Source organism: Pseudorca crassidens, chromosome 8 (assembly GCF_039906515.1).
Source record: "Pseudorca crassidens isolate mPseCra1 chromosome 8, mPseCra1.hap1, whole genome shotgun sequence".
NCBI classification, from domain to species: domain Eukaryota; kingdom Metazoa; phylum Chordata; class Mammalia; order Artiodactyla; family Delphinidae; genus Pseudorca; species Pseudorca crassidens.
Genome location: NC_090303.1, coordinates 63,583,809 through 63,610,809, shown reverse-complemented (window position 1 = coordinate 63,610,809; position 27,001 = coordinate 63,583,809). Strand labels below are relative to the sequence as shown.

Genomic DNA, 27,001 nt, shown 5'->3' with positions numbered 1-27,001 from the left:
ACAGCAAAGATACAAAGAATAATAAATAGTACATGATGATCAATTAAATGTGGGAAAAGAAGTCAAATAAAATCCCTAAGGTTGAACCTGAGAGAGCTGGATATAAAGACATCTATCAAGATTAGATATACAATAGAAGGTGGGTTGTATTTTGTGGAGTGAATGGGGAGAAGATGAAGATAGTAAGCTTGAATTTTGAAGCACCCCCCCAATACTCAGGTGATACCCACCAGACATGTGGAAGCACAGGACTTGCAGGGACACAGAGCTTTGTTGGGATGTGCTCCACTCCTTTGGCTCCAGTGCCATTGGATTTCTCCCACTTATCTACTCCTTGTTTTCTTCAAGGGCTCTTCTTCCTGCTTCCTAATTTTGAGAATCCCTAAATACTACTCAAACTTCTCCGCTTCCCACTCTCTGTTAACTCTGAGAATTCATTCTATTAGCTATTACCTCTGTGATAACAATTGCCAGTCTCACTCACAGCCTGTAATCTCAAATATCATGTGACCAGATCACCTGAGTACTTCCACTTGGATTATATTAACTTTCATGTGTATGAGTCTTTTCAGTTTAAAAACAACTTTCACAGCGGGTGGGGGGGACCTTCAAGATGGCGGAGGAGTAAGACATGGAGATCATCTTCCTCCCCACAAATACATCAAAAATACATCTACATGTGGAACAGCTCCTACAGAACACCTACTGAACGCTGGCAGAAGACCTCAGACTTCCCAAAAGGCAAGAACTCCTCACAAGAACTCCTCACACATACCTGGGTAGGTCAAAAGAAAAAAGGAAAAACAGAGACAAAAGAATAGGGACTGGACCTGTACCTCTGGGAGGGAGCTGTGAAGGAGGAAAACTTTCCACACACTAGAAGCCCCTTCATTGCAGGAGGTGGGGGGTGGGCAGGGGGGAAGCTTTGGAGCCAGGGAGGAGACCGCAGCAACAGGGGTGCAGAGGGTAAAGTGGAGACATTCCCGCACAGAGGATCAGTGCCGACCAGCACTCACCAGCCGGAGAGGATTGTCTGCTTACCAACCGGGGCGGGCAGAGGCTGAGAGCTGAAGCTCGGGCTTCAGAAGTCAGATCCCAGGGAGAGGACTGGGGTTGGCTGCTTGAACACAGCCTAAAGGGGGCTAGTGCGCCACAGCTAGCTGGGAGGGAGCCCGGGAAAAAGTCTAGAACTGCCTAAGAGGCAAGAGACCATTGTTTTGTGGTGCACGAGGAGAGGGGATTCAGAGGACAGCCTAAACAAGCTCCAGAGACGGGCACAAGCTGTGGCTACCAGCGCGGACACCAGAGACGGGCATGAGATGTGAAGGCTGCGGCTGCAGCCACCAAGAATCCCGTGTGCAAGCACAGGTCACTATCCACACCTCCCCTCATGGGAGCCTGTGCAGCCCGCCACTGCCAGGGTCCCGTGATCCAGGGACAACTTCCCCAGGAGAACACACAGTGCGCCTCAGGCTGTTGAAGTGTCACGCCAGCCTCTGCCACAAAAGGCTCGCCCCATATTCCAAATATAACTACCATACCCCTCCCTGCCCCAGGCCTGAGTGAGCCAGAGCCCCCTAATCAGTGGCTCCTTTAACCCTGTCTTGTCTGAGCAGGGAACAGACGCCCTCAGGTGACCTACACACAGAGGCGGGGCCAAATCCAAAGCTGAACCCCAGGAGCTGTGCGAATAAAGAAGGCAAAGGGAAACCTCTCCCAGCAGCCTCAGAAGCAGTGGATTAAATCTCCACAGTCAACTTGATGTACACTGCATCTGTGGAATACCTGAATAGACAATGAATCATCCCAAATTGAGGAGGTGGACTGGGAGCAACTGTAGACTTGGGGTTTGCTTTCTGCAAGTAATTTGTTTCGAGTTTTATGTTTATTTTAGTTTAGTATTTAGAGCTTAATCATTGGTAGATTTCTTTATTGATCTGGTTCCTATCTTCCTTTTTTATATATATATATATATATGTTTTTTCCTTTTTCTCTTTTTGTGAGCGTGTATGTGTATGCTTCTTTGTGTGATTTTGTCTGTATAACTTTGCTTTTACCATTTGTCCTACGGTTTTGCCTGTTCGTTTTTTGGGGGTTTTCTTTTGTATAGTTTTTAGTGCTTGCTGTCATTGGTGGATTTCTTTTTTGGATTGGTTGCTCTCTTCTTTTTTTATTTTATTACTTTTATTATTTTTAATAACTTCTTTTATTTTAGTAACTTTTTTCTTTCTTTGTTTCTTTCTTTCTTTTCTCCCTTTTCTTCTGAGCCGAGTGGCTGACAAGGTCTTAGTGCTCTGGCCAGGGCTCAGGCCTGAGCCTCTGAGGTGGGAGAGGCGAGTTCAGGACATTGGTCCACCAGAGACCTCCCAGCCTCACATGATATCAAATGGTGAAAAGTCTCCCAGAGCTCTCCATCTCAATGCTAAGACCCAGCTCCACACAACAACCAGCAAGCTCTACTGCAGGACACCCTATGCCAAACAACTAACAAGACAGGAACACAACCCCACCCATTAGCAGAGAGGCTGCCTAAAATCATAATAAGGCCACCAACACCCCAGAACACACCACCAGATGTGGACCTGCCTGCCAGAAAGACAAGATCCAGCCTCATCTACCAGAACACAGGTACCAGTCCCCTCCACCAGGAAGCTTACACAACCCACTGAACCAACCTTAGCCACTGATGACAGACACCAAAAACAATGGGAACTACAAACCTGCAGCCTGCGAAAAGGAGACCCCAAACACAGTAAGTTAAGCAAAATGAGAAGACAGAAAAACACACAGCAGATGAAGGAGCAAGATAAAAACCCACCAGATCTAAGAAATGAAGAGGAAACATGCAGTCTACATGAAAAAGAATTCTGAGCAATGACAGTAAAGATGATCCAAAATCTGAGAAATAGAATGGAGAAAATACAAGAAACATTTAACAAGGACCTAGAAGAACTAAAGAGCAAACAAACACTGATGACCAACACAATAAATGAAATTAAAAATTCTCTAGAAGGGATCAATAGCAGAATAACTGAGGCAGAAGAACGGATAAGTGACCTGGAAGATAAAATAGTGGAAATAACCACTGCAGAGCAGAATAGAGAAAAAAGAATGAAAAGAATTGAGAACAGTCTCAGAGACCTCTGGGACAACATTAAATGCACCAACATTCGAATTATAGGGGTCCCAGAAGAAGAAGAGAAAAAGAAAGGGACTGAGAAAATATTTGAAGAGATTATAGCTGAAAACTTCCCTAATATAGGAAAGAAAATAGTGAATCAAGTCCAGGAAGCACACAGATTCCCATGTAGGATAAATCCAAGGAGAAACACGCCAAAACACATATTAATCAAACTATCAGAAATTAGATACAAGGAAAAAATATTAATAGCAGCAAGGGAAAAGCAATAAATAACATACAAGGGAATCCCCATAAGGTTAACAGCTGATCTTTAGGCAGAAACTCTGCAAGCCAGAAGGGAGTGGCAGGACATATTTAAAGTAATGAAAGGGAAAAACCTCAAACGAAGATTACTCCACCGAGCAAGGATCTCATTCAGATTCAACGGAGAAATTAAAACCTTTACAGACAAGCAAAAGCTAAGAAAATTCAGCACCACCAAACCAGCTTTACAACAAATGCTAAAGGAACTACTCTAAGCAGGAAACACAAGAGAAGGGAAAGACCTACAATAACAAACCCAAAACAATTAAGAAAAAGGTAATACGAACATACATATCAATAACTACCTTAAATGTGAATGGATTAAAGCTCCAACCAAAAGACACAGACTGGCTAAATGGATACAAAAACAAAACCCGTATGTATGCTTATGCTATATACAAGAGACCCACTTCAGACCCAGGGACTCATACAGACTGAAAGTGAGGGAATGGAAAAAGATATTCCATGCAAATGGAAATCAAAAGAAAGCTGGAGGAGCAATTCTCATATCAGACAAAATAGACTTTAAAATAAAGACTATTACAAGAGACAAAGAAGGACACTACATAATGATCAAAGGATCAATCCAAGATGAAGATATAAAGATTCTAAATATTTATGCACCCAACATAAGACCACCTCAATACATAATGCAAATGCTAACAGCTATAAAAGAGGAAATCAACAGTAACAGAATAATGGTAGGTGACTTTAACACCGCACTTTCACCAATGGACAGATCAACCAAAATGAAAATAAATAAGGAAACACAAGCTTTAAATGACACATTAAACAAGATGAACTTAATTGATATTTGTAGGACATTCCATTCAAAAACAACAGAATACACTTTCTTCTCACAGCTCATGGATCATTCTCCAGGATAGATCATATCTTGGGTCATAAATCAAGCCTTGGTAAATTTAAGAAAATTGAAATTGTATCGAGTATCTTTTCCGACCACAACGCTATGGGACTAGGTATCAGTTACTGGAAAAAAACTGTAAAAAATACAAACACATGGAGGCTAAACAATACGCTACTAAATAACCAGAGATCACTGAAGAAATCAAACAGGAAATCAAAAAATACCTAGAAACAAATGACAATGAAAACAGGATGACCCAAAACCTATGGGATGCAGCAAAAGCAGTTCTAAATGGGAAGTTTATAGCAACAATCTTAGCTCAAGAAACAAGAAACACCTAAAATAAACAATCTAACCTTACACCTAAAACAATTAGTGAAAGAAGAACAAAAAAACCCCAAAGTTAGCAGAAGGAAAGAAATCATAAAGATCAGATCAGAAATAAATGAAAAAGAAATGAAGGAAACGATGGCAAAGATCAATATAACTAAAAGCTGGTTCTTTGAGAAGATAAACAAAATTGATAAACCATTAGCCAGACTCATCAAGAAAAAAAGGGAGAAGACTCAAATCAATAGAATTAGAAATGAAAAAGGAGAAGTAACAACTGACACTACAGAAATACAAAGGATCATGAGAGGTTACTACAAGCAACTCTATGCCAATAAAATGGAGCACCTGGAAGAAATGGACAAATTCTTAGAAAAGCACAACCTTCCAAGACCGAACCAAGAAGAAATAGAAAACACAAACAGACCAATCACAAGCCCTGAAACTGAAACTGTGATTTAAAATCTTCGAACAAACAAAAGCCCAGGACCAGATGGCTTCACAGTTGAATTCTATCAAACATTAAAGAAGAGCTAACATCCATACTTCTCAAACTTTTCCAAGATCTAGCAGAGGCAGGAACACTCCCAAACTCATTCTATGAGGCCACCATCACCCTGATACCAAAACCAGACAAAGATACTACCAAAAAAGAAAACTACACACCAATATCACTGATGAGCATAGATGCAAAAATCCTCAACAAATACTAGCAAACAGAATCCAACAGCACATTAAAGGGATCATACACCATGATCAAGTGGGGTTATCCCAGGACTGCAAGGATTCTTCAATATGGAAAGTCAATCAGTGTGATACACCATATTAACCAAATGAAGGAGAAAAACCATATGGTCATCTTAAAAGATGCAGAAAAAGCTTTCAACAAAATTCAACACCCATTTTTCATAAAAACCCTCCAGAAAGTAGGCAGAGAGGGAACTTACCTCAACATAATAAAGGCTATATATTCGTGCCCCGGTCCGGGAAGAACCCACATGCCGCGGAGCGGCTGGGCCCATGAGCCATGGCTGCTGAGCCTGCAAGACCGGAGCCTGTGCTCCGCAATGGGAGAGGCCACAACAGTGAGAGGCCCGCATACCGCAAAACAAAAAAAAAAGAAAAAAAATAAAATAAAATAAAGGCTATGTATGACAAACCCACAGCCAGCACTGTTCTCAATGGTGAAAAACTGAAACCATTTCCACTAAGATCAGGAACAAGACAAGGTTGCCCACTCTCACCACTATTATTCAACACAGTTTTGGAAGTTTTAGGCACAGCAATCAGAGAACAAAAAGAAATAAAAGTAATCCAAACCGGAAAAGAAGAAGTAAAGCTGTCACTGTTTGCTGATGACATGATACTATACATAGAGAATCCTAAAGATGCCACCAGAAAACTACTAGGGCTAATCAATGAATTTGGTAATATAGCAGGATATAAAATTAATGCTCAGAAACCTCTTGCATTCCTATACACTAATGATGAAAAGTCTGAAAGAGAAATGAAGGAAACAGTCCCATTTACCATTGCAACAAAAAGAATAAAATACCTAGGAATAAACCTATCTAGGGAGACAAACGACCTGTATGCAGAAAACTATAAGACACTGATGAAAGAAATTAAAGATGATACCAACAGATGGAGGATATACCAAACATGTTCTTGGATTGGAAGAATCAATATTGTGAAAATGACTATACTACCCAAAGCAATCTACAGATTCAATGCAATCCCTATCAAATTACCAATGGCATTTTTTACAGAACTAGAACAAAAAATCTTAAAATTTGTATGGAGACACAAAAGAGCCCGAATAGCCAAAGCAGTCTTGAGGGAAAAAAATGGAGCTGGAGCAATCAGACTCCCTGACTTCAGACTATACTACAAAGCTACAGTAATCAAGACAATATGGTACTGGCACAAAAACAGAAACACAGATCAATGGAACAAGATAGAAAGCCCAGAGATAAACCCACACACCTATGGTCCACTAATCTGTGACAAAGGAGGCAAGGATATACAATGGAGAAAAGACAGTCTCTTCAATAAGTGGTGCTGGGAAAACTGGACAGCTACATGTAAAAGAATGAAATTAGAACACTCCCTACACCATACACAAAAATAAACTCAAAATGGATTCGAGACCTAAATGTAAGACCGGACACTATAAAACTCTTAGAGGAAAACATAGGAAGAACACTCTATGACATAAATCACAGCAAGATCTTTTTTGATCCACCTCCTAGAGTAATGGAAACAAAAATAAACAAATAGGACCTAATGAAGCTTCAAAGCTTTTGCACAGCAAAGGAAACCATAAACAACACGAAAAGACAACCCTCACAATGGGAGAAATTATTTGGAAACGAAGCAACTGACAAAGGATTATTCTCTAAAATATACAAGCAGCTCATGCAGCTCAATATCAAAAAAACAAACAACCCAATCCAAGAATGGGCAGAAGACCTAAATAGACATTCTCCAAAGAAGATATACAGATTGCCAACAAACACATGAAAGGATGCTTAACATCACTAATCATTAGAGAAATGCAAATCAAAACTACAATGAGGGGGCTTCCCTGGTGGCGCAGTGGTTGAGAGTCCGCCTGCTGATGCAGGGGACACGGGTTCGTGCCCCGGTCCGGGAAGATACCACATGCCGCGGAGCGGCTGGGCCCGTGAGCCATAGCTGCTGAGCCTGCACATCCGGAGCCTGTGCTCTGCAACGGGAGAGGCCACAGCAGTGAGAGGCCCACGTACACCAAAAAAACAAAACAAACAAACAAACAAAAAACTACAATGAGGTATCACCTCACACCAGTCAGAATGGCCGTCATCAAAAAATCTACGAACAATAAATGCTTGAGAGGGTGTGGAGAAAGGGAACGCTTTTGCACTGTTGGGTGGAATGTAAATTGATACAGCCACTATGGAGAACAGTATGGAGGTGCCTTAAAAACTAAAAATAGAACTACCATACCATACAGCAATCCCACTACTGGGCATATACCCTGAGAAAACCATAATTCAAAAAGAGTCATGTACCACAATGTTCATTGCAGCCCTATTTACAATAGCCAGGACATGAAGCAACCTAAGTGTCCATCAACAGATGAATGGATTAAGCAAATGTGGCACATATATACAATGGAGTATTACTCAGCCTCAAAAAGAAACGAAATTGAGTTATTTGCAGTTAGGTGGATGGACTTAGTGTCTGTCATACAGAGTGAAAACTAAGTCAGAAAGAGAAAAACAAATACTGTATGCTAACACATATATATGGAATCTAAAAAAAAGGTTCTGAAGAACCTAGGGGCAGGACAGGAATAAAGACGCAGACCTAGAGAACAGACTTGAGGACACAGGGAGGGGGAAGGGTAAGCTGGGACGAAGTAAGAGAGTGGCATGGACATATATACACCACCAAATGTAAAATAGATAGCTAGTGGGAGGCAGCCACATAGCACAGGGAGACAGCTCAGTGCTTTGAGTCCACCTAGAGGGGTGGGATAGGGAGGGTTGGAGGGAGGGAGATGCAAGAGGGAGGAGAAATGGGAATATATGTATATGTATAGCTGATTTACTTTGTTGTATGGCAGAAACTAACACACCATTGCAGAGCAATTATACTCCAATAAAGATGTTAAAAAAAAAACTTTCACACACATTTATTTCCATATATGTACATCAGTTGCCTTAAATTCAATATACTGAAAACTAAACTTTTCTTCCTCATAAACCTGGTCCCTTTTCCAACCTTTCCTTCTCTTTCAATATCAGTACAATTAACCATATCACCATGTTACAGAAATGACCAAAATTCTTTCTCTACTTCACGCCTCTAAATAAAAGGTCACTGAATCACATGACTCACTTGCTTCTTAGTGTCCTCATTTGCAAAGTGAAGCAGTTAAACCAGTTGATCTAATGCCCCTTCTAGCTCAACTCTGTTATGATTTTAAGTCCTCCAAATTCTTGAATTCATTTGTCAATACCTTACTCTAGGCCAATGATTCTCAATCCTAGCAGTACATTAGAATCATCTGGGCGAATCTTCTAAAAAATCACCTATACCTAGTCCTTCTGGGGTCCAAAAATGAGTGTTATTTAAAGACCCCACGCTCCAGTGATTCTAAAGCCACCAAAACTAAAAGCCACAAGTCTAAACCCTCAATATTGTCACTTCCAGATAAGGAAATTTTTTTTTTTTTTTTGCAGATAAGGAAATTCAGTCTCAGAGAAGTGACAAGATTAGCTCAAGGTTTCTTAACTAGTAAATGGACCAAGCTCTGATTCCAAAACTCACATTCTTTTCATTGTGCCAAAGAACAACTACTATTTATATACAATCTACACCAACTGATATAATGCTTGCTTTTATGTTGCTTTAAAAATGCTTTCTTTTTTCCCCCATATGTGTATGGTTGGTGTCTCTTAAAAGGTCACAGGTCAGAGATGTAGTCTTCTGATTTCCCCTATAGAAACTATGTCAGGATTGAGGACGTAATAAGTATTAAGTCTACATTTTTTAAATCCCTCATAAAGTAGTGATTGGGGCTTGCATTTGCAAAATACCAAGAAGAGATCTATTTATCTCTTGAAAACTGCTACCATAATTTAGGAATACTGTCAACTGACTGAGATGGAGAATCAGTGTGACACAAAGTTCAGGAGATAAGGACAATTCTTAACTTCAGAATTGTGGTGAATGGTGTTTTCCTATAACTCTATAAACTCAAGCTACCAAACATCAGACCTTTAGTGAACAACCAAATCTTATGATTAGACACCTTAGCAATGATAATTCTGCAGAACAATCCAGTTAAAACAAAGAATTTCAGAAACTCACTGATGTCTATTTTCTGACCTACTTACTCCTACCTGAAAGTTTAGGCTAATCTTGACAAATCAACCTCTAAATTTCCTTTAGGCAGCTTAACCTTATTTCTGGCCTTAACTTTCTTCTCTAGGGAGAACAGAGGGTTCTGTGATGAGCTGCATCCTCCAACTCCAGTCCTTCCTAACTTGATTCCATGTTTCCCCACAGATGCTGCATGTGGTCCTTGTGGTCTTTGTGGTCAACGTGGTCTTTGTGAAGCATACAGTCAGCTAGCTGCCTGAATTGCTGAGAGCACCCAACCAACACTATCCTGCCAACTTACCTTTTACCACTCAGAAGATGACATTTATTCACTTGTACATCTTCAATTCACACCCCTCTACACACATCGTTTACTCCAATGAACACATGTACTTCATGACCACCTAGCTTTTGACTTTTTCTTCCTTCAATGATTGAGGCCATTTTGCAGACCTGCTAACAATATCTAGCAATTGGTTTGTTTTACAACTTCATTTTGGTGAGTATAAAGTGATGTTATTGCAACAAAATACAGCATAATTTGAATAGTATCAAATGGTTTCATTACAGCACAAATCTGTCTCCTTTTTGTAGGCCTAGAGAACTAACTTATTTGCAATGATACTTAATGATAAACAAATAATCTAAATCTATTAGAACTTAGCCCAAGTTAGTAACACCTTTAACTTACAAAAGCAAAATACACCTCAGTGTCTATCAGCCCCTACAACCGAGTAATCACTAGTAACAAATATACCAAAAATGCAGTATGCAAGGCAAAGACTGTACTTCTAAACTGACAGCCAACTTTTAAACACATTTCAGTACTAATAAGGAATTTTTTTAATTTATTGATTTTATTATTTTTATTTTTGGCTGCGTTGGGTCTTCATTGCTGCGTGCGGGATTTCTCTAGTTGTAGTGAGCAGGGGCTACTCTTCGTTGCAATGTGTGGGCTTCTCATTGTGGTGGCTTCTCTTGTTGCGAAGCATAGGCTCTAGGCGCGCAGGCTTCAGTAGTTGTGGCATGCAGGCTCAGTAGTTGTGGCTCACGGGCTCTAGAGCACACGCTCAGTAGCTGTAGCACACGGGCTTAGTTGATCTGCAACATGTAGGATCTTCCTGGACCAGGGATCGAACCCGTGTCCAGGAGGATTCTTAACCACTGTGCTACCAGGGAAGTCCCAAGCAATTTTTTGAAAATTCTAGATGGCCTATGATAAGCCATCAATTGTAATAGATCACACAAGGTATATGACCTCTAAGTGGGAAATGAGAATGGCCTTCTTTATGGTTACTAATACTTCTGCTACTACTATGATTGCAGACTGTAAATTCCCTTAGGGTTCAAATGACTTCAGAATTTTGCCATAACTCTAAAATTCAGTAAATACAGACCACAAGAAGAAAAAAATCCTAATTTTGTGGCTGCATGTGCACAGCTAAGTGGTATTTTAAAAGCAAATATAGGTTGCAAGTTAAAAGTTGAAAATTATAGTATATTGCAGTCACCAATGAATTGCTGGTCATTCTTTGCTTTATCAATTGCTTTATATTCTTCTTCTTTTTAATTATATGGTTTAAGGACATAAGTCTTGAATTTAGTAGCTTTGGGAGAAGACTTCTCACAGATACTGCACTCATACAATGCCCCCACAAATATCATTATTGCATTCAATAGACTACGCATAGAATTTGCTATTTCAATTACTCGCCAAAATATTTTATTCTGTGCTATTTCTATTATATATCATGCTGGAGTCACAGGAATACAGAACTTAAAGGGGCATTTCAATGCTTAAAATGTAAAACAAATTATTCTGCTATCTAAAATAACATAACTGGACTTCCCTGGTGGTGCAGTGGTTAAGAATCTGCCTGCCAATGCAGGGGACACAGGTTCGAGCCCTGGTCCGGGAAGGTCCCACATGCAGTGGAGCAACTAAGCCCATGTGCCACAACTATTGAGCCTGCACTCTAGAGCCCACGAGCCACAACTACTGAGCCCACGTGCCAGAATTACTGAAGCCCACGTGCCTAGAGCCCATGCTCCACAACACAAGAAGCCACTGCAATGAGAAGTGTAGCCCTTCCTTCCACGCACCGCAAGGAAACGCAGACCCCGCTCACCACAACTAGAGAAAGCCCACACACGGCAACAAAGACCCAACGCAGCCAAAAAATAAAATTATTTGATTTAAAAAAAAAAAAACGGAAGTGTGAAAGCAACTCCTACACACATGTGGTAATAATTTGCAAAAGCTATCTTTTATTGGATTCTAGGTAATAACAACGACATGTTTTTGTACAACTACTCTTACAAAACAAATTTTTCACAACATAACCTTTCAAGAAATCAGAATGCTTCAGATACTTTCCATTGTACAATATCAATCCAATAATTCAAATATCTGGTTTACAGGACTTAGTATACAAACTTTTTAAGATTACTATCAAAAGAAAAGCATTTCATCAGTTTTACTCCAATACAATTTAATGATTGTAAAAAGACTCTTACATTTTACATCATAAAATTTCTTGTTTTCCTTTTTCTACATTTTCTTGTCCTGAGTAACAGAATTGATATGGGAGATTTTGTTGATGCTAATATGATATGAATTTGGTGTATGTAAGGAAAGATGTTTCAGTAGCATGACAGCCTTCACTATCGACTGACAATTCATTGGGCAAAATAATTTGTCTTTTGCAATAAACAATCTTCTACTATTTTCAAGATCCTTCACTTTGTATAATACTTCTGAATTGACGTAAGTCTATCCTTTCCTTCTCTTCTTCTACATTCCTGGCATTAGATAAGGGAAAGAGGGAACCTTGTCAGATTCTCTTTGACCTTACCTGACTTCCTGCACTACCATCATTCTTCTGTTAAGAAGCAATGTTGGGCTTCCCTGGTGGCACAGTGGTTAAGAATCTGCCTGCCCGTGCAGGGGACACAGGTTTGAGCCTTGGTCCGGGGAGATCCCACATGTTGCGGAGCAACTAAGCCCATGCACCACAACTACTGAGCCTGTGCTCTAGAGCCCGCATGCCACAACTACTGAAGCCCGTGTGCCTAGAGCCCATGCTCCACAACAAGAGAAGCCACTGCAATGAGAAGCCCACATACCGCAACGAAGAGTAGCCCCCACTCACCGCAACTAAAGAAAGCCCGCGCACAGCAGCAAGGACCCAATGAAGCCAAAAAATAATTAATTAATTAATTTTTTTTTAAAAAAGGAAGCAATGTTAACACACAGTCATAAATGGTACCTATGTGAGATAATGAATGTGTTAATTAGCTTATGGTAATCATTTCAAAATGTAAACATATATCAAACCATCACATGGTACACCTTAAGTATATAGAGTTTTATTAGTCAATTATACCCCAATAAACCTGGAAAAAAGAAGCAATGTTAAGAAGAAGTACGTAAAAGTACTTAAAAGAGGAACCTGTTAACTTATCTACATCAGCCCTCATTAGCTACCAGCTTATTAATTTTATTTTTAAAAAATAACAATTACTTAACACTCCAACCTTTTGGGTCCTCTTGAAATAAGTGTTTTGGAAAGAAGCAAGTTGCGAATAATAACCTTAAGCCTATTATAGTAAAATTTCTGAAAATCAAAGTGAGAAAAATCTTAAAAGCAACTAGAAAAGGACAGACTACCTTCAAAGCAGTAATAGTTAGAACAACACAGCTAGCTTCTCAATAATAACTACAGAAACCAGAGGACTAACGGACTGATAGTTTCAAAGTGTTGAAAGAAAATAACTGCTAATCTAAAATTCTATACCCAGCAAAAATACCCTTCAAAAATGAACATAGGTAAAAAAGTCATTTCATTCCAGACAAAAAAAATCGAAAAACTTACCAGCAGACCCATACTCAAAGAAACAGTAAAGAGTGTTTTTTAGGGAGAAGAAAAACAATCTCAGATAAACACTTAAGGATTTAGAAAGGAAGAAGACTAGTAAAAAAAAGTAAAAATGTAGACATATGTATATGTTATTGAATGTCCAAATTTTATAACTATTTCATGAATGTTTATTGTATCTACTTAGAACAGTACTGATATTTTTATTCATATTTTAAAGAAGAAGAAAAAAGTTGAGACATATCCAAAGTTAATTTGTTCAAAATCCTAAACGTAGCCTTGGCAATTTCAAGGAAAGAATCTTGGTCTATAGTCTCCCTACCAATGCATGTTGTTTCTGAAATCTATAATTAAGAAGTCAAAATAAAAAATTAAAATTAAGAATAAGCAGGTCAACTGAAGTAGAATATCCTGGGCTCACTAATGCTTTGGCATTGAGAAACTATTTTCTTGGTAGTGCATCTGTGAACTGGATATTTTCTGTTTGCCCTGCAAACTTTTTATCTGCTTCCAACCTGCTGTGTGCCAGAAGAAGCTAATCACTGCATCAAAGGATCTCTTTTCCTCTGGCTTCCAGTTGAGTTCGGCCAATGAGGATCACTGGCAAGAGACTGGAGACAGGGAGGAAAATGCGGTCAGGGTATTTATTTCCTCTGCTCCTTCCCTGCTAGGTCACCAAGCTTGGTTATGTCCCTCAACCTAAGACAACAGGGGCTGCCAGATGGCCCTCTCTTCAAGATCCAGTAACCAATCCCATCTTTTGTCCCTTCATATATAGGGATGATAATATTTCCCACTGTTGCTAGCCTCACCATCTCTTCATCATCCCTTGTTATTATCTCTTACTCTTCTTCATAACTCCTCTATCAATTACCCCATTTGAGTGTGCAATCTATTTGCCATCAAGACCCTGATCTATATAACTGCGTGCCAATATATAACATGGAAGGTAGTAAAAATAGAACAGACACTAAGAGTTCAGACTCTAAAGTCAGAAACAATTGGAACTGGATCCCTGCTTCAAAACTGTGTGGCTTTGGAGAGTATGCTAACATCTCTAAGCCTCTGTTATCTCATCTGTAAAATTAAAAAGTAATACTAGTACTTGCTTCAAAAATTGTTGTTTGGTGTGAATTATTTAATGTAAAGAGGTTAACCCAAGTGCCTGGTTAACCAAGTAAGGGCTTAATAAGTATTAAATAATTATTATTTTTATCATTATTATTATTGATTACCACTATCTGCTTCACAGGTATGGTATAAAATTGACAACATGATTGTAATTCTGGAATAAATATATCCATCTCATTCCAGCTTCTTATTTTGGTTAATATTTAATACATCAAGCTTCATACCAGAAAACCATGTCAAAGAGGCAAACTATACCTTTTACAATATGCTACTTTGCCTACCACTAGATTAAAATGCAACTAGTATGGATACTTTTTTCAGGCTATGTAAATGAGCCTGTACATTTTAGAAGTGAGCATTAGCACAATAAGTGGTTCTGCTCCAGTCAACATTACTGGAAAAAAAATAGTGTCATAAATCAGCTGTATCTTATTTCAGCTGGCTCAAGACTTAAAGTAAACTCTAATTGGGTCAAGTCAAAGCAAATCATTTCAGTACATCATATACTTACATAACTGCCCTGAACCAAAAAAAAAGGATATATTAGATAGAAATTGAATGTATGCTTGTGATCAAAAATGCCCAAGAATAATAGCAGTAATTAAGAACTAAAACCAAGAACAGATGAAAGAGAAGATAAGGACCAAAATATAGTACCCATCCTTCAAGTTTAACATTGTGACTAAAAGTGTTAGTATGCATGCATCTGTGAGTAAAAAGACCAAATACAGCCAGCAATACTAAAGCTGGGCGCACGATAGCTAGATTGGTTGCATGTCCTTTGGAAAACAACTGCAGCTGCTGCCTGCAGGGTCTGCATAATAACAATATATTTGGCAGCACTATACAGATAACCATCTTCCAAATTTTCTCTATGTATCAACAACAATAAAAGACTGCTGACTGTTATTTAAACCACAAAGCAAAATATTTTTTTCTAGTTTGATTATGGTACTGGTTCAATAGGTAGAAAAAGAAAAGTACAACTTGTTCCTTTGTACTGCGTCAAGGTACCAGTTCAACATGGATTCCATGTGGACTCCAGTTCAAGTCCTTGATCTTAGAAACCATAACGAGCTGCCTTCCTGAATCAAATTCCTCTAAGAAACACAATTTCCAAATCCCTGTGATTTGAACTCTTTGAACTTGATGCAATCCAGCAAACAGAAGAGGCTAAAACAAAACTCTGCACACATGTGGGCACTAAATGATGTTGCTGACTCAGTGACCCATTACATAATATTTACTAGGAAATATCTGTTTTGCCTAGCTTTCCTATCTTGGGCCCAATCTTCTAAGAGAGATATAATTCACAGACAACTATATCCCTGCAAGGAATTTAACTCAATAACTAGAGAGTTATAGGCTCTCTAAGGAAAACAATCATCAAAGTGAGCAAATTGGCAAATGCACCAAATCTAATAATAGTGTTGGCTGAAACATATATAGTAGTGTTATTAGTACTTGTATTAACTTATTCAATCCTCATAACAACCCCACGTGGTACGTATTTAAATTCTCTGCACCCCATTTTACAGAAAGAGGGTCTGAGGCACAGAGAATTTACATACCTTGCCCAAGGTCTCATAGTTAGTAAGCTAGTGAGCACGTGGTCCAGGGTCCTCTGCTTTAACCATTACGATATCTTAACAGTAAAAATATGGCTTTTAAAAATATTCCTGAACCGTGACATTACTGAACTGATTACGGTTCTTCTAAAGCTCTGGTCTCTCCTATCTCTTCTATTTATTTTCATATTAACAATTCAAAGCCTAGATTTTCAAACAAATAAGAGAACTGAGCATATCTCTCCTAAAATAAGAAGGCTATCTCAAGATTTCTAAACAATGAAATTTCAGAAGGTTCTCTATGGTAAAAATGTAGAGGATTGAAAAACTGACTTTGATAACTATTTATAAGGTACCCAATTATTCAATAAGTTTTCAATAACATGATGGTGTTTGGATATAACAAAATTGATTCTGCCTGATGTTTAAAGAGAAGCATTCTAGATGTAGAGAACAGACATATGGATACCAAGGAGGGAAGGGAGGGTGGGATGAACTGAAAGATTGGAATTGACATATATACACTACTATGTATAAAATAGATAACTAATGAGAACCTACTGTATAGCACAGGGAACTCTACTCAATGCTCTGCAGTGACCTAAATGGGAAGGAAATCCAAAAAATGAGGGGATATATGTATATGTATAGCTGATTCACTTTGTTGTACAGCAGAAATTAACAAAACATTGTAAAGCAACCATATTCCAATAAAAATTAATTTTAAAAATATTTTTTAAAAAATAAATAAAAAATAAAGAGAAGCATCCTTTCATGATTTTGAATGTACTATTTTGCCAACCCAACTAGAACTTACTAAATATATTATCAAATGCCTGTTTTTAACTGCTTCTGTTCCTAAATAGAACATAACCAACTGAATTCCAGGAGTCAGGTGCATCGGTAGTATTGTGAAACATATATTTTGTTGCACACTTTATTTTACAAAAAGGTAGAAAGCATATGCCTAAGAAAGGATCTATTCCTTCTTGCTTCTCTGCTTCTTAATTCCTCTGTCACTTCCAGATTACTATATCTGTTGCCAGAATCACCTAAGTGTAATTGGTAAAATGCATCTTCTAGTTTTAGATTCTGAAATCTGTAAGCCAAGTCACCTATGCCTAAAGACCAATCAATAGTTACAATTTCTTAGAGAAATACTTCTTTACATTCTTTAGTCATATAGACACGTTCTTCCCTTCACAAGTACATACTTTACAGTATGTTCTAACACAACTGGTTTATGTATTCAGAACAGTGATATTCGTTGCAATGATTGTTTCACACTAAAACAAAGCTGATGCCTACTCAGTACGTTCATAGGAGCAAGGATTCATAGGAGAAAAATCAACCAACTGAGATATCCACTGAATTCTGAAATAATTCACAACAGGTCATCTCCTAGAGTCATAAGTTTTTCATTTCTACATGTTCTTTTACTCTGGCTTGTTTTCTAAGGCTTACATCCCAGAAAATCAGTATGTTTTCCGTTTCATGTCAACAATGACTCTTTTTAAAGGTCTTTTCTATATCCGAGGCTGAAGTATACTTCCACTGAAATTTTCTTTTTTATTCTGCAACGCTTGAAGATAACAAGGCACAGAAAGACAAAAACTTTCCTTTGAAGAGTAAATGTTACTGGCACTTGGTCTTTTTCTCTTTTTTTTTTTTCCTGTTGTTTGTAACAAAAGTACTAAGTTCTAAGATTCAAGATACACTGTTGAATTCTATCTGGTATCCTATTCTAAAAAAACCACAATTGGAGGTAAAAAATTAATTCTGAACAAATTTGCTTCAGGGTACCTGCAGGGTCCATAGACCTTTCATCTTCACATACCAAGAGCATTTATTCACCCCTGATGGAAAGAAATGCAGGTTTGGGAAGTCAAAGGTTAGTCAATGGAGGAGAAAAATGGGGTAGAATCTCTCAAGATGACGGAAGAAAGTAGTGACACCATCAAGTGTTTTCCCTGGCAAGCTGAGAGAACTGCTAAGTTTGGGTCAGATGTCTAATTTAAGTAGGAGTCCCATCTTGCTCTTTTTAGATTACCAAAATCTCAACAAAGTAAGTGATCATTCCAACTTAAAGATTTACCAAATTACAAACCCAAAATGAAAGCATGCCAAATAATGCAATTTCTGAATAATAATTGCTTTAAATTAATTGGGTGTCACATTTGTTTATAATATCAATAAAATTTTATCAAATGTCATCTAGTCACAAATTAAGTTCTGATGATATAGTATTTTTAATATATGGTATATAATATTTTCCACAGTTCTATAATTTATAAGTACCAGTCAATTCCAAGGTATGTTCAGACAGCTACTATCAAGAGTCACTAATAATATTATTTTCTGGGTTATTTTGTCAACAGTATGGTTAAACATTGATTGGTGTGGTGATTAAATCACATTGCAATGTATTTCCAGATATCTTTTTCTTCATTTCTCTGCCTACTACAGGTTTTAAATACTCACATATTTTCTTCAAAGTCAGTGTCTTCTGAAATAGAAAGTCTAGACTTTCCTTTATAACTTGTAAGTGGCTGGAGGAAAATGTAGACATTCAAAAACACAAGGAAATATTAGAAATGTAATTAAGAAGTAAAGGCGGAAAACTTGCTCAAGCCTCTTAGATAGCCTCATCCACCAGAGGGCAGACAGCAGAAGCAAGAAGAACTACAATCCTGCAGCCTGTGGAACAAAAACCACATTCACAGAAAGACAGACAAGATGAAAAGGCAGAGGGCTATGTACCAGATGAAGGAACAAGATAAAACCCCAGAAAAACAACTAAATGAAGTGGAGATAGGCAACCTTCCAGAAAAAAAATTCAGAATAATGATAGTGAAGATGATCCAGGACCTCAGAAAAAGAATGGAGGCAAAGATCAAGAAGATGCAAGAAATGTTTAACAAAGACCTAGAAGAATTAAAGAACAAACAAACAGAGATGAACAATACAAGAACTGAAATGAAAAATACACTAGAAGGAATCAATAGCAGAATAACTGAGGCGGAAGAATGAATAACTGACCTGGAAGACAGAATGGTGGAATTCACGACTGCAAAACAGAATAAAGAAAAAGGAATGCAAAGAAATGAAGACAGCCTAAGAGACTGCTGGGACAACATTAAATGCAACAACATTTGCATTATAGGGGATTCAGAAGGAAAAGAGAGAAAGGACCCAAGAAAATATTTGAAGAGATTATAGTCGAAAACTTCCCTAACATGGGAAAGGAATTAGCCACCCAAGTCCAGGAAGCGCAGAGAGTCCCATACAGGATAAACCCAAGGAGAAACATGCCGAGACACACAGTAATCAAACTGGAAAAAAATAAAGACAAAGAAAAATTATTGAAAGCAGCAAGGGAAAAACGACAAATAACACACAAGGGAATTCCCATAAGGTTAACAGCTGATTTCTCAGCACAAACTCTACAAGCCAGAGGGAGTGGCATGATATACTTAAAGTGATGAAAGGCAAGAACCTACAACCAAGATTACTCTACCCGACAAGGATCTCATTCAGATTCGATGGAGAAATCGAAAGCTTTACAGACAAGCAAAAGCTAAGAGGATTCAGCACCACCAAACCAGCTCTATAACAAATGGTAAAGGAACTTCTCTAGGTGGGAAACACAAGAGAAGAAAAGGACCTACAAAAACAAACCCAAAACAATTAAGAAAATGGTGATAGGAACATACATATCGATAATGATGTTAAATGTGAATGGATTAAATGCTCCAAACAAATGACACAGACTCACTGAATGGATACAAAAACAAGACCCATATATATGCTGTCTACAAGAGACCCACTTCAGACCTAGAAACACATACAGACTGAAAGTGAGGGGATGGAAAAAGATATTCCATGCAAATGGAAATCAAAAGAAAGCTGGAGTAGCAATATTCATATCAGATAAAATAGACTTTAAAATAAAGAATGTCACAAGAAACAAGGAAGGACACTACATAATGATCAAGGGATCAATACAAGAAGAAGATATAACAATTATAAATATATATGCACGCAACATAGTAGCACCTCAATACATAAAGCAAATGCTAACAGCTATAAAATAGGAAATCAACAGTAACACAATAATAATGGGGGACTTTAACACCTCACTTACACCAATGGACAGATCACCCAAAATGAAAATAAATAAGGAAACAGAAGCTTTAAATGACACAATAGACCAGATAGATTTAATTGATATTTATAGGACATTCCATCCAAAAACAGCAGATTACACTTTCTTCTCAAGTGCACATGGAACATTCTCCAGGATAGATCACATCTTGGGTCACAAATCAAGCCTCAGTAAATTTAAGAAAATTGAAATCATATCAAGCATCTTTTCTTACCACAACACTATGAGATTAGAAATGAATTACAGGGAAAAAAACATACAAAACACAAACATATGGAGGCTAAACAATACGTGACTAAATAACCAAGAGATCACATTAGAAATCAAAGAGGAAATCAAAAAATACCTAGAGACAAATGACAATGAAAACACGACGATCCAAAACCTATGGGATGCAGCAAAAGCAGTTATAAAAGGGAAGTTTATAGCTACACAAGCCTACCTCAAGAAACAAGAAAAATCTCAAATAAGCAATCTAACCTTACACTTAAAGGAACTAGAGAAAGAAGAACAAACAAAACCCAAAGTTAGCAGAAGGAAAGAAATCATAAAGATCAGAGCAGAAATAAATGAAATAGAAACAAAGAAAACAATAGCAAAGAGCCATAAAACTAAAAGCTGGTTCTTTGAGAAGATAAACAAAATTGACAAACCATTAGCCAGACTCATCAAGAAAAAGAGGGAGAGGATTCAAATCAATAAAATTAGAAATGAAAAAGGAGAAGTTACAACAGACACCGCAGAAATACAAAGCATCCTAAGAGACTACTACAAGCAACTCTATGTCAATAAAATGGACAACCTGGAAGAAATGGACAAATTCTTAGAAAGGTATAACCTGCCAACACTGAACCAGGAAGAAATAGAAAATATGACCAGCCAATCACAGGTAATGAAATTGAAACTGTGATTAAAAATCTTCCAACAAACAAAAGTACAGGACCAGATGGCTTCACAGGTGAATTCTATCAAACATTTAGAGAAGAGCTAACACCCATCCTTCTCAAACTCTTCCAAGATCTAGCAGAGGGAGGAACACACCCAAACTCATTCTATGAGGCTACCATTACCCTGATACCAAAACCAGACAAAGATACTACAAAAAAGAAAATTACAGACCAATATCACTGATGAATATAGATGCAAAAATCCTCAACAAAATACTAGCAAACAGAGTCCAACACCACATTAAAAGGATCATACACCATGATCAAGTGGGATTTATCCCAGGGATGCAAGGATTCTTCCATATACGCAAATCAATCCACATGATATACCATATTAACAAACGGAAGAATAAAAACCATATGATCATCTCAACAGATGCAAAAAAAGCTTTTCACAAAATTCAACACCCATTTATGATAAAAACTCTCCAGAAAGTGGGCATAGAGGGAACATACCTCAACATAATAAAGGCCATATATGACAAACCCACAGCAAACATCATTCTCAATGGTGAAAAACTGAAAGCATTTCCTCTAAGATCAGGAACAAAACAAGGATGTCCACTCTCACCACTATTATTCAACATAGTTTTGGAAGTCCTAGCCATGGCAATCAGAGAAGGAAAAGAAATAAAAGGAAGCCAAACTGGAAAAGAAGTAGTAAAACTGTCACTGTTTGCAGATGACATGATACTATACATAGAGAATCCTAAAGATGCTACCGGAAAACTACTAGAGCTAATCAATGAATTTGGTAAAGTTGCAGGATACAAAATGAATGCACAGAAATCTCTTCCATTACTATACACTAATGATGAAAAATCTGAAAGATTAATGAAGCAAACACTCCCATTTACCATTGCAACAAAAAGAATAAAATACCTAGGAATAAACCTACTTAGGGAGACAAAAGACCTGTATGCAGAAAACTATAAGAAACTGATGAAAGAAATTAAAGATGATACCAACAGATGGAGAGATATACCATGTTCTTGGAAGAATCAATATTGTAAAAATGACTATACTACCCAAAGGAATCTACAGATTCAATGCAATCCCTATCGAATTACCAATGGCATTTTTTACAGAACTAGAACAAAAAAATCTTAAAATTTGTATGGAGACACAAAAGAGCCCGAATAGCCAAAGCAGTCTTGATGGAAAAAAATGGAGCTAGAGGAATCAGACTCCCTGACTTCAGACTATACTACAAAGCTACAGTAATCAAGACAATATGGTACTGGCACAAAAACAGAAACACAGATCAATGGAACAAGATAGAAAGCCCAGAGGTAAACCCACGCACCTATGGTCCACTAATCTATGACAAAGGAGGCAGGGATATACAATGGAGAAGACAGTTTCTTCAATAAGTGGTGTTGGGAAAATTGGACAGCTACATGTAAAAGAATGAAATTAGAACACTCCCTAACACCATACAGAAAAATAAACTCAAAATGGATTCGAGACCTAAATGTAAGACTGGACACTATAAAACTCTTAGAGGAAAACATAGGAAGAACACTCTTTGACATAAATCACAGCAAGATCTTTTTTGACCCACCTCCTACAGAAATGGAAATAAAAACAAAAATAAACAAATGGGACCTAATGAGACTTAAAAGCTTTTGTACAGCAAAGGAAACCATAAACAAGACGAAAAGACAACCCTCAGAATGGGAGAAAATATTTGCAAACCAATCAACAGACAAAGGATTAATCTCCAAAATATATAAACAGCTCATGCAGCTCAATATTAAAAAAATAAACAACCCAATCCAAAAATGGGCAGAAGACCTAAATAGACATTTCTCCAAAGAAGACATACAGATGGCCAAGACGCACATGAAAAGCTGCTCAACATCACTAATTATTAGAGAAATGCAAATCAAAACTACAATGAGGTATCACCTCACACCAGTTAGAATGGGCATCATCAGAAAATCTACAAACAACAAATGCTGGAGAGGAAGTGGAGAAAAGGGAACCCTCTTGCACTGTTGGTAGGAATGTAAAAAGATACAGCTACTATGGAGAACAGTATGGAGGTTCCTTAAAAAACTAAAAATAGAATTACCAGATTATCCAGCAATCCCACTACTGGGCATATACCCTCAGAAAACCATAATTCAAAAAGACACATGCACCCCAATGTTCACTGCAGCACTATTTACAATAGCCAGGTCATGGAAGCAACCTACATGCCCACTGACAGACGAATGGATAAAGAAGATGTGGTACATATATACAATGGAATATTACTCCGCCATAAAAGGGAACGAAATTGGTTCATTTTTTGAGACGTGGATGGATCCAGAGACTGTCATACAGAGTGAAATAAGTCAGAAAGAGAAAAACAAATATCGTATATTAACGCATATATGTGGAACCTAGGAAAATGGTACAGATGAACCAGTTTGCAGGGCAGAAATAGAGACACAGATGTAGAGAACAGTCCTATGGTCACCAAGCGGGGAAAGCGGCAGCGGGTGGGGATGGTGGTGTGATAAATTGGGCGATTGGGATTGACATATATACACTGATGTGTATAAAATTGATGACTAAGGGCTTCCCTGGTGGCGCAGTGGTTGAGAGTCTGCCTGCCAGTGCAGGGGACACGGGTTCATGCCCTGGTCTGGGAAGATCCCACATGCCGCAGAGCGGCTGGGCCCGTGAGCCATGGCCGCTGAGCCTGCGCGTCCGGAGCCTGTGCTCCGCAACGGGAGAGGCCACAACAGTGAGAGGCCCGCGTATCACCAAAAAAAAAAAAAAAAAAAAAAAAAAAAAATGATGACTAATAAGAACCTGCTATATAAAAATATAAATAAAATAAAATTCAAAAAAAAGACAAATACTGTATGTTACCACTTATGTGGAATCTAAAAAATAAAACGAATGAATATAACAAAACAGAAACAAACTCACAGATACAGAGAACTAATTAGTGGTTGGTTACCAGTGAGGAGAAGAATGGGGGAAGGGCAAGATGGGGTAGGTGATTAAAAGGAGCCAACTATTATGTATAAAATAAGTAAGCTACAAGGATATAATGGGCCTTCCCTGGCAGTCCAGTGGTTAAGCCACCTCACTCTCAATGCATGGGGCATGGGTTTGATCCCTGGTCAGGGAACTAAGAGCCCACATTCTGCCCAGTGTGGCCAAAAAAAAAAAAGGAGTAAAAGCAAAACTAATGTTTAAAATTTAGGTATCACATAAAATTTTGGTCCTTTTAAAATATATATTTCTTAATTTTGCCCACTTCATTGCATTTTTAAACAATTAAAAATTTAACTATATAGTCTGTAATCTTTAAGCTTCCATTATAAAAATGCTTTTTGATCATTTCCCATTTCAAACCTAAAATTAAATAACAAAAGCTGTGTACGAATAACATTAAGAAAATGATATGAGTAGAAAAATATGGGGAAATCCTCCATCATGGTTAAAAATTTTACTCTTAAAAATCAATGGCAATTCATCGCTCTCTCTTATTAATTAGGGAGAAACAAACCTCTCTGAACTTCTGCCTCTTTGATTCGATTTTAGATCCAACATCACTTAAGTACAAATCCCAACACTACCTGCTTTAAAGGTAGACTACATAACATCTTTGTATATCCTTTAATCTACAACCATATTTCAAATATTCAATATGCCCACTCAGGTGGTACCTAAGTAAAAGACTAACTAAAAGATTATACTGGTCTCATTCTAACAATAGACATATTAAGTTATTTCCATCTACAGCAAACTCTACTTAGGAAAGAAGAGACTATTTGAAAAAGTCTTAGACAAAATAAATGTATCATCAAGAAAATCATTTGAAATAAAGCACAGAGTATCACAGAATAGCTTTATTTTTTATTGTGTCATTTACATAGATGAACACTAAAAGCAACCATCTGAGTTTTTAGATGAATAGGTAATTACCTAGAAAATCAAATTTTGCTTCATGAATATAAATTCATTTTTAATGTTCATCATGTTTAGGCTTTTCTAAAACAAGCATGACTATGATAACATAAAAGCTTCTAAATGTGATTTACTTAGTAAGGACATAACTCTAAGGTATCACATTAAAGTTGCCACTTACAGCTCGGGTATCCAGCAGCTAAAAGGGTCAGCTGCATTACTGAAAGTGAGAGGGCAGATGCTGCCTATTAATGCCCACTGCCTTAAATCAATAGCAGCCTCCAGCCAAGGCCTGCTTCTCCCTCCCCTCTCCAGAAAGCCACACACATCCCACCAAATGTGAAGGGGAGGAAAGATAAAAATGTGAATACGTACATACATATATACATACATACATACATCAAAGTGTTTTGTGTGTGGGAGGGGAGGGGATTGCTGTTGATGACAATAGTAAACATCTCCAAATGGAAAGATATTTAGAAGTAGTCTTATTGCTACTAGCTGGCCAGATCAGAGTTAAACAGCCTCGTATAATACAGAATAAATACTTCACCTGCAGTGGCTTCTAAAAATATATATATTAAACTAAGATTCACAGTCTACTGCTTCTGTGCTTTTAGTTCATAGGTTTCAGGCCACTCAAAAAGAAAGGGAGAAAATGTCTTTAATACCCCCCCAACATTAGGGCAATGTAACTCATGCTCCACTGAGAAATGAAGTAGCATAAAAATATTTCTAGCAGTTACATTGAAGCCACACATAAAAGTTTGTTCAATCTCTTCATATAGGAAAAAACTTAAGTCTCCCAGAAACAGAAGGTGATGTACTTAACAGAGAATAAAAGTAGCTATTGGGGGGGATTAAGTATATTACTCATTAATAATTACAGAAATTAAAAGTATATGAATCACAATGGCCCAGTGGTCTACAGACATAGGTTTTTATCTATTGGTTAAACAAGACACAATATTATTTAAACACACAGAAAAGAGAAAATGGAAAAAAACATAGATAATACACGGCACTCAGTCTTTGCTATCCTACAAGACAGTGAATTTTATCGTAAATTTTCTTTACTTAACACTGTTTCGTAGATGATATTATGTGACCTCAAGAAACAATATTTCATGGGTTTCCCTGGCAGTCCAGTGGTTAACATTCTGTGCTTCCACTGCAGGGGGCGAGGGTTCAATCCCTGGTTGGGGAACTAAGATCCCACATGCCGTGCAGCATGGCCAAAAAAATAAAAAATAATAAACAATATTTCAATAGAAACAACAGAAGTTTGCATTATAAGGTATGAAGTTGTTCAGTGCCTAGGTAGAAATATACTCTGACCTACGTTGACTCATCTCCTCTCTTATGACAAATTACAGATCCCTTTTTTCTTTTGCCCATGAGTCCTCTGCTTGCCCATTTCATCATTGGGTGAAAAAAGTCAAAAAGGGGGTGGGATAGGGAGGGTGGGAGGGAGGGAGACGCAAGAGGGAAGACATATGGGAACATATGTATATGTATAACTGATTCACTTTGTTATAAAGCAGAAACTAACACACCATTGTAAAGCAATTATACCCCAATAAAGATGTTTAAAAAAAAAAAAAAGAATAAAACAAATTCTGATAAATTAAAAAAAAAAAAGTCAAAAGGTACAAACTTCCAGTTATAGGATGAATAAGTACTGCAGATGTAATGTACAACAAGACAAATATAATGAACACTGCTCTATATTTTATGTGAAAGTTGTTAAGAGAGTAAATCCTAAGAATTGTCATCACAAGAAAAAAAATTTCTATTTCTTTAATTTTGTATGCATATAAGATGATAGATGTTCACTAAACTTATTGATAATCATTTCATGATAGATGTGAGTCAAATCATTATG

At 37.6% G+C, this 27,001-nt stretch overlaps 1 protein-coding gene across 3 annotated transcripts in view; it reads right to left on the bottom strand.

Moving 5' to 3' along the window:
• Nucleotides 1-27,001, bottom strand: part of BBS9 (Bardet-Biedl syndrome 9) — a 442,846-nt gene that overhangs the window by 278,979 nt on the left and 136,866 nt on the right. The window lies entirely within an intron of this gene.